The sequence below is a fragment of the Mustela lutreola genome, chromosome 9 (genome assembly GCF_030435805.1).
Source record: "Mustela lutreola isolate mMusLut2 chromosome 9, mMusLut2.pri, whole genome shotgun sequence".
Lineage (NCBI taxonomy): Eukaryota > Metazoa > Chordata > Mammalia > Carnivora > Mustelidae > Mustela > Mustela lutreola.
Window position 1 is genome coordinate 114,909,720 of NC_081298.1, and position 9,061 is coordinate 114,918,780.

Here is a 9,061-nt window from a genome sequence, read left to right on the forward strand (position 1 = left end):
GCAGACCAGTTCAAAATGTACAGTCGGGGCACCTGGGTGGCACAGTGGGTTAAAGCCTCTCCCTTCAGCTCAGGTCATGATCCCAGGGTCCTAGGATCGAGTCCCGCATCGGGCTCTCTGTTCAGCAGAGAGTCTGCTTCCTCCTCTCTCTCTGCCTGCTGCTCTGCCTACTTGTGATCTCTGTCTGTCAAATAAAATCTTTTTTAAAAAAATGCACGGTTGTACTTCCTCAGTATAACTCTCCTCCCTCAGGTGTCCCCCAATGCTGGAGAGTTCAGTTGAGGTGCCCTATTCTTAGGAGGGAACCCAACATGCCATCATCATCATCATCATCATTGTGCATTTCCATAGATTCATGACTTTGGCCTTGACACCCATTCTATTCAACTAACTTTTAGGACAACTATCTCTCTTAGGACAGGAGATGAAAGAAGACCACCAGGCCCCCGTCTTTCAAAAGACCCTATTTACCCTAGGATGGGAAACAGTAATTACTGACACTGTGAAACAATTCTCTAAATACTGACAGAGGAAGACAAAAGTGCTGCGGGACACATGTGCCCATGTCGGTAAGTACCAAAGACATCTTCCCAGAGCAGGCGACCTGGGAGTGGACCACGCAGATGAGGAGGAGGACCTCTCAGGAGGCACAGGGCAAACACCTGTTTCTGAGAACACACGGAATAAAGTTGCTGAACTTCACGCGTTCCTTCATTCAAGGTGCAGATTGTTGAAGGAAGCAGCATCAATTTGAGACCCAAAGGATATCCTCTTTGGACATTCGGACATGGGGATGGAGAGGCATCCCAGGCTGAGAGGCCAGTGGTATCCAAGGCAGTGGGGTGTGGGCCGATCCGTTCTGAGTATGTGAAGAGGAACGGGGAGGAGTTGGGTCAGAATCCGACCTGCTCGCTCCTTGGCCAGTCAGCCACCTCATCCCGTCACCTCTACAAGCAGTGACTCGGGGCAGAGGTCAGCAGCCTTCGGGTCTCATCTGTCCTCTGCCCTCAGTGCTTGTTGCCATTGCCTAGGCCGTCGGCATCTCTCTGCCTTCCCTGCCAGCTGGTCTTCCTGCTTCTGGCTTCTTGCTGTTCCCATTCACTGTCCACAGCCCCGGTCGGGTTCCTTCTCTAAAATGCAAGTTGTCTTTTATCGTTCTTCTGTGTGACTTAGCTCAGCGGTTCATGCTCCTTTCAGGATAATCCTTAACCCTTGGAATGGCTTGTTTCATAAGGCTCTTTAGGGGCCTGGCCTGCCTTCCTGGCTCTGTATCTGCTGCTCCTCCCACCTTGCATCCTCCTTTGGATACACCAAGGTACAAATGTGCCGCCGTGTCACTTCATGCCTCCAGGACTTTGCACATGCTATTCCCTCTCCCTGGAAAACCCTTGTGCCCTTGTCCTCTCAGCAAACTCTTACTCATCCAATACCGTGGACTCAAATACCACCTCCCTCAGCCTCCCCAGAGTTAACCAAAGCTATTGCTTATTTCTGTTTATACCGTCTCTCTTATCAACTCTGCTGTTGGAATAAGCCCCTAACCGGGGGCTCCTCTGCTTGATGCTGAGCAGCTTTAGGGCCAGAACGGAGTCTGCTGCATTTTCCAAGCTTGGGCCCCTAGCACAGGGCTGGGCTTATCCTGGAGCCAAGGGGAACAGACGGCTGAGTCAAGTTATGCCAGGTTGCGGGGGCCCTCTCCTTTGGCGTACTGCCCATCATCTGAGGAACTGTAAAATGCCTACGTCCAGGTCCCACCCCAAAAAAGGTTGCTCATTTTTTTGTTTTTTCTTTTCCCCCGAAGCTGGAACTGCCACTGACTCATCTTGCTATCTTGAGCAAGTCAGTTATTCCTCTGGCCCGTTTTCTCATCTGCAGAATGGGAGTTTGGAAGTGGAAGGTTCCTAAGACCCTTCTGCGGGACTGACCCTCTCTGAAACATCATAAGACTTTCCTGGGTTGGGGCGGGTAGTGGGCACCTGGCTTGGTTCTGCTCTGTTCCTGACAGGTGGTGGGGGAGAGCCGCTTCGCTCAGGCTTTCCTGTTCTTCCCACCGTCACATGTTCTTCTGTCCTCCCTTTCATGCTGTCACCAGCCTCAGGAAGCAGCTAGGAGCACTTCAGGCAGCAGGCAGGCTCCCTGCCCATGTCACATGGTTGTGCTGGAGAGGGATCTCGGGAGCCACAGTCGGGCTGCTTTCATGTCGTTGGGGATGATTTCTTTCTGGATTGAACGCACTATACCTATTTCATTTTCAAAATCTCATGCTGCACTTTTGAGAGCACAGGTTAAAAAAAAAAAAAGTGAAAAATAAATACAAATGCTGTTCCCTGGTACTTAGCTGAGCACTCTGGGGGAACGGGACTCTGGGTGGGGACGGTCACTCTGCTGGACATGGGAAGATTCTCCAACACTTCTCCCTGAGAATAGGAGCGGCCTCTCGCAGTCCCTGCCTACAGTTTCCATCATCAGCAATCCAGGGCCCTGATCACAGACAAGACTCTGTCTTATGGTAATGAGCGAAGACAGAGCCCATGATGCCTCTATTTCCATTAGAAATAAATCACATCAGCCTGTCCCCGCAGTCAGTATAAATTTGATGTCTTGCAAATAAAAGTAGCTCTAACTTGAGCAGACACAATCCATTCTTCTGCCATCTGTTGTGGCCTGGTTTCCATATAGGGATCGTGGAAAGATAGGGTTTTCTTGAAAGCGTGGCACTCTGGGTGACGAGGAAAACTGCCTTTCAAGGGTATTAAACTGGATCTCTTGGATTACTTACTGAGGTCAGCCTTGGGTCTGTGTAGTCTCCAATTTGCTAAGTTTTCCCATTTTGACTATTTTCCATGGTGATTGGGATGGAGTAAAACCATTTTCCTTTCTCAGTTATCTGCCACTTTTAAGGAATATCAATCCCTAACCCTGCTTGTGCACTGAAATCCTCTGGGAGCTTTGGAAATGTACTGGTACAGGACTGCCCCTGTCCTTCCAAGATTCGGACGTAATTGGTAGGGGTGGGCTCCAGGTTCCTAAAACTTGGAAAAGTTCCCCGGGTGATTCTAACATGCAGTCAGGGTGAGAACAGCTGACCTAAGCATCATGAAGCTTTTTCTGCCCTTATTCTATGAAAATAATTCACAGAGGTTGAGTATGCTCCCATGAATCTTTTTTTTTTTTTCTTCTAAATTCGGTATTTATTGCACTGTGGAGGGTAGCCACTGTGTGTCCTATGGTTCTGCCTTCTACTCTGGAGTCGATCTCTCTTCATCCCATCAGTCTCCAAAGCCTGTTTCCGTCCTGTTTTTTCATTGATCTGTCCCAGACTTACTGTGCACCTCCTTTGTGCGACGGGGTCTTTGGTTGCGTATTTTTTAGTAGTCTCCTTTTCAGTACCGACCCTGTCTTGTCCTGCCCAGACGACGGCTTGCAGACTCCAGTGTGCCCCCAAAATACCAGGTAAAGCTAAACATGCAGATTCCTAGGTGCCTCCATCGAACTAGAATCTAGCCCTAGGGCACAGATAAAATGATGCCTATTTGTTTTAAATAAGTTCTGAAACAGGCAGGGCGTTCACTACCCTCCAACCGAGGCTGCTGTTACTTGTCTTCTATAGGGCTGCCAGAGTGATCTTTCTACAATAGAATTCTGTCATTCCCTAGCTTAAGATTCCGCCGTGTTTTCCCAGGGGCTACAAGATGGAGCCATATTCCTCAGTAACAGGAAAGGCCCATCATGATCGGCTCTGCCCTACATTTTGGGTTGTGCTCCTGCCTTTTCACTTTCCCAGGAACACATGTTTCTGTTCTGCTGAATACTCACTGTTCCCTAAACACTCACCTCTGTCCCCGGAAACTTGTCTGTTCTAGACCCTCCGTTTTAAGCCAGACCAACCCACCAGGTGGCTGCAGGAGGCTGGGTCTCTTCTCCATTGCCCCTCTCCCTCTGTTCCGTCAGCTTCTGACCCTCTGACTCTGTTGTCAGCTGACCTGGACTTGGTTGGCCATGGCCTCTCGGCTCTCTAAAGGGCTTGGCTGGCACTCCTCTTTGGCTCTCCCTGCTCCTTGTTGAGCTTGACTGTGAAGGTCACGGCCAGCTTGTCTGGCCCAGGCCCTCAATGGGGCCCCTTTTGGCTCCTGGTGAGCAGGGATTCAACACATCTGCTTTTCTCTTTCACCCGGAATGCCCTCTCCTCACTTCTTGGCCAGAGAGCTTCTCAAGACTTCCTGCTTCAAAGCCACATCCTCATAGATATCCTTTCTACTGTTTCCAGAGAGAATGAGCTGCTTCTTTCTCTGGGCTCTCCTGGGACTCCGTGTGCACTTGGAACTCCCCTTATCGTGTTGTTGCCCATCTAGGACTCCTTAAGGCCAGGAACTTATCTTAACGGACCTACCGCTGGGCCAGGTGTTCAGTGAATGCTGCCTCAGTGTTTGTGCGATGAACAAAGGCTTTCTGACGACTCTCCTCTGCCTCGGGTTCACATTCTGGGTTCCATGTGCTTGTTACTGAGCATTGCACATCAGTAACAGCAAAGGGTAGAAATGTGCACATCCTGGTGAGGCTGCGGGTCCCCCTTCCTGGGCTGGGTCATTCAGATCTCTTAGATGAATTTACAGCCTTATCACTCATGGTTCCCTTATTCATTACTTTACATACTGTACACTTTGACATTCCTGCTCCACGTCACCTGACCTTAGGAATTAGTTCACCTTCTGAGTGTTGTACCCTGAGCGTTATTCCCAGATGACAATTACCATGAGTCCCTCTGCAACTTGTTAATAATTATAAGCAGGGAGAAGCTTAGCAGTGCTTCATATATGTGTTGTTAAAACCCAATACATAATTCTGAATAATGCAACTTTTATTCCCATGGTTGATTTCAGCTTTTTTTGTTTTATTACTCTTCTCACTAGAGGCTCCCCTGTGAACACGCAGAAATCTGTGTTAGGACAGGTTATATCTTATCTGAGAGTTGGGTTTTTTTTTTTTGGCTAGCTGCGCTGGGAAGAGCTCATTATAGGAGTTTTGCTGTGACCTGGTCCCACAGCACGGCCTCTAAGGACCATGCCACGCTATAGTCAGGCTCCAGTGAATTCTGTAACATCTGAAAGTCATGAGGGGTGTAAAATGTATGCCCAGGTCGGCACTTGAGATGTGATACAAATATGAGAAAAACACAGATGATGATCAGCTATCTCTGGTATCAGATAACGACTCGGTATTTAGGGGACAAGGACTAACTGTGGCTTAGAAATTGGGATATTCTCCATTTTCTGAAAGTAACCATAACAATTCCATAGAGAAAGAATTTTAATGATGCCTTTTACTTTTATGGGCATTATCTCATTTATTCTCTACAGACAGGTATCATAAACTCTGTTCATAGGCAAAGGATAACTAACATATTTGAGCCTTTTGGCCAAGATCACAAGAAAGGTAGTTTTCCAACTTTAAAATTGGATATACACAATGCTGGATTCTCTTTCTGGTGGAGTAGCTGGAAGTGCCAATTGAATTATTGCAGCCAAGGTCATAGGTTATATGCCCAACTCGTTCACTTAGTCCCATGGAGAAAAGGACTGCGTGTTCCATCATCCCTTCCAATATATATGGTTTCAAAAATATATCGGTGTGTCAGGCAATCAAACTTTATTGAATGTCTCATTCATACCAAGTTCTGTGCTTGGTGCCAGAAATGTGCTCTTGCCTTCCAGATAATCAGAATTTAATAGCAAAAATGAACAAGTAAATATAGTGTTTTCAGGACTTGGAAAGAGACAGGTGAAGCATATTTAATACAGAATGGAGGTTGAGGTTGGCAAGAGTCTCCAGGAATCTCCAGATCATACAAATCTTGGAAACTAGTTAGCTAGGCTAGTTGGAGGTAGCCAGGGGAAAGGTGTGGCAGGCAAAAGGGACAGGTTGGGCAACATGCATTGTAGTGAAAGAGCAGGGCATATCTCGGCAGTAGCAAATGTTCTAGCATGATGAGAGCTTGGCATGGACAAGTTGAGATGGGAGAGGTAGGCGGGGTCCAAACTGAGAGAGGGGTTGGGGGCCCATGATGAAGAGTTCAACTTCGTCTTGACTGTTTTAATGGGCCATGAAGGATTTTAAATTTATATGGGGGTGTATATTTCCTAAAGGGTGTGAATTTCATATTTCCCTTGGGAAATCATATGGAGATGGAACAATTGGGGAGCAGGCCTGGTTACAGAGTGTTGGATGCCCCAGGGCATAGACATAGAATGGGGAAGACATTAAGGGACATCACTGGAAGGAATGACACAAAGGGACATCACTGAAGACCAAGTTTACCCAGAATGATGAGAAGCTTTCTGTGTTCCATGTGAGGTGCTCTTCATGCATTGTCTCCAGTCATCATCACACCAATGCCAAGAGGTAGTTATCAACTGTCTTTATTTTTAGATGATAAAACTGAGCTGCATGTCCCATGGCTATCAGTTGGAACAGGGGTTTGAACTCAGCCCTTAATTAACTCCAGAAAGTATGAGCTTAACTTCTCCATCATATTTCCTTTTGTTGAGGATTGGCCCCATCCAGAATATAGAACAAGATCTTTGTCCCTCACACAGGGACTTTTCAGACTGGGCAGCTCATTTGTTTTTCTCTATTATACAGTGATAGAAAAGGGATTCTCTGTATTACAAGGCAATAATTGGTAAGGATTCCACAAGTGGCTTATGTAAGACAGACTGCAGCCTTTATCTTTTGACATAGCTGGGATGCAACAGGAGAATTTTTGTTCTGCTAAAAGGGGTCGAGATTAGTAGGGCTCAGGAACAAGACAGGGTGATAACCCCCATTTAGCCTAATCAGTTGTGAGAATTCCCTTCTTTGGGGGCTGCCATGCCATGCCATGCCATGCCCTCACCTTTATCAAAGGGCTGCAGGGGAGATAGCCACATTACAAAGTAGATCAGTGAGTTCCTTCTGAAGATTTAGGATGGCAAACTAGAAGGAAGTGGGATGGAAGTCCTCCTTCCAGTGGATGAAGCTGAAAAATGAAATAGTCAGTGTGGGCAGCTACACATAAGGACACAAAACAGGTGCTTTTCTCCTTCAGTAAGACAACATGTTTACAGTGTATCTGCAACTGCTTTTCAAACAGTGGATCTGCCTTAGTGTGGCTTCTTAGTCTGTGTACCATGACTAGTAAAATGGGTTGGCTACTTCTGATTCTCTGTGTTATTGTTGGATATCTGAACAAGATGGGGTTCTAGGAAAGGTCCAGTAAGTGGTTGTCCCAGCTGACTTATCTTCCATTTTTGTTCAGCCCTCCAGGTGGGGAACTAGAACTTGCCCAGTGGAGGGGCTCACCTGTGCTCACCTGCTGGGATGTGGTCTCAGGGGCACTTCAAGGTTAGTCCATGCCCGGTGCTCATGGTCAAAAGCAAGGGAAAAAATTAGATCATATTTTCCAGGGGCCCAAGAACAAGGCACAAAGCCTGAAGTCTCTTTGGCCTTTGGTTAGATACCAGAATTGAGCAAGGGGTCAGAGCCAGATAGAAAACAAAGGCAGACAGTCTAAGCAGGTAGTTAGCCAAGGGACCAGTTTGCCTGACTCCCTTTTTTTGGTCTCTGGCTTGTGTGTGTAGGGCTATTTAGATTAAAACACTGGTTACAGATGGACAGTTCCAGCAACCACTCAAGGATTAGGTTCCCTGACACACAGTGAACCATGGTCTTAGGGGAGGACCTAGTGTGTCTGCACAGAGGTAGCAGGTCAAGCAGGATCCTTAGCCCCAAGAAACCTTCTCCTTCCCCTTTCCTTTGCCTTGGAAGCCACCCAGCCATGAAATGGAACACAACAGAATAGTGTTCCATTCTGTGTCAATTTGTGTTAAAGTGACAAGGAATTTCATACAACATCTTTATTTACCCAAACATTTGGCTAGTGTGGGTGAAGATAACAAGCATTTTCTGGGCTCTCTACAGAGGCTCACCATGACATAAATAGACACAGTTGCCTAAAAGCATGATTTTTGTTCTAATAGCTGTCTGGCACTCACTAATCAAGCCAGTTGAATAAATAATGCCTCTCTCTGACACTTCATCAAGCATGATGTCTGCGTGTCTGTGTCTTCTCGCAGTCAAAGAGTTATTTGTGGGTTGTTTTTTTTCCCCTGATCTGAGCAAATAAAGTACAGAAATGGTTGTTGAACCGACAAACCCAGGGGCTCTATGCTGCTTTCTTGTGGGGAAGAGGCAGCAGGTTGACCCAAACAGTGATGGGAATCACCTGGAGGTCTAGGAATCAAAGGAAGGTCAACCTGAGCTAGTGGGAGGTCAGTGAGGAACTCACTTAGTGAGCCCTCACTTCCTAAGTAGGAAGCAGATCCCTGAAGTTCAAAGCCCAGCTCCTTTTGTTTTACTCTTGACTGTCGAGCTAGTTTTATTTTATAACTCAAATCAGAGGGAAGGAAGGCAGGTTTTTGCAATGCTTGGAAATGGAAAGACACACTTTGTTTTATGGTCGAGAGCAATGGAGAACACAACAGAGACCATGACCCATTCCTCTGACAGCCACAGAGAAAGAGTGGTCAGTGATTCAACAGAAACCCACTTTCCTTTCCTCCAAAAGCAGGGTGTGGCACAGGTAGCAAAAAACATTTCTGGATTTCCTCCAAGTCTTTCCCCTATCTGGCAACAGTGCCACCCGGCTGCTGGGCCCATCTCTCCACCCATCAGATTACACTATGATCTTGATTAGAATTATTTGGGGGGTCCTCAGCCACTACAAGACAAAGTCCACACCTTTAAGTTGGTATATGCTTAGCTTACATTCCAATTAGGCCTACCTGCCTCTTAGCTTCAGGTCTCTGGTCCCAACCCTACATGGTACCCAGATCACAGAAGACTCTTGCCCCATATACCTGTGCTAGTGCTGTTCCCTACCTGGATTGCTTCTCGGTCCAGTTGGCTGAGGTCCACTAATCCTTTATGACCCAACTCAGAGGGTGGGGTGCTCGGGTGGCAAAGTCGGTTAAACCTCTGACTCTTGGTTTCAGCTTAGGTTGCGATCTCAGAGTTGTGGGATTGA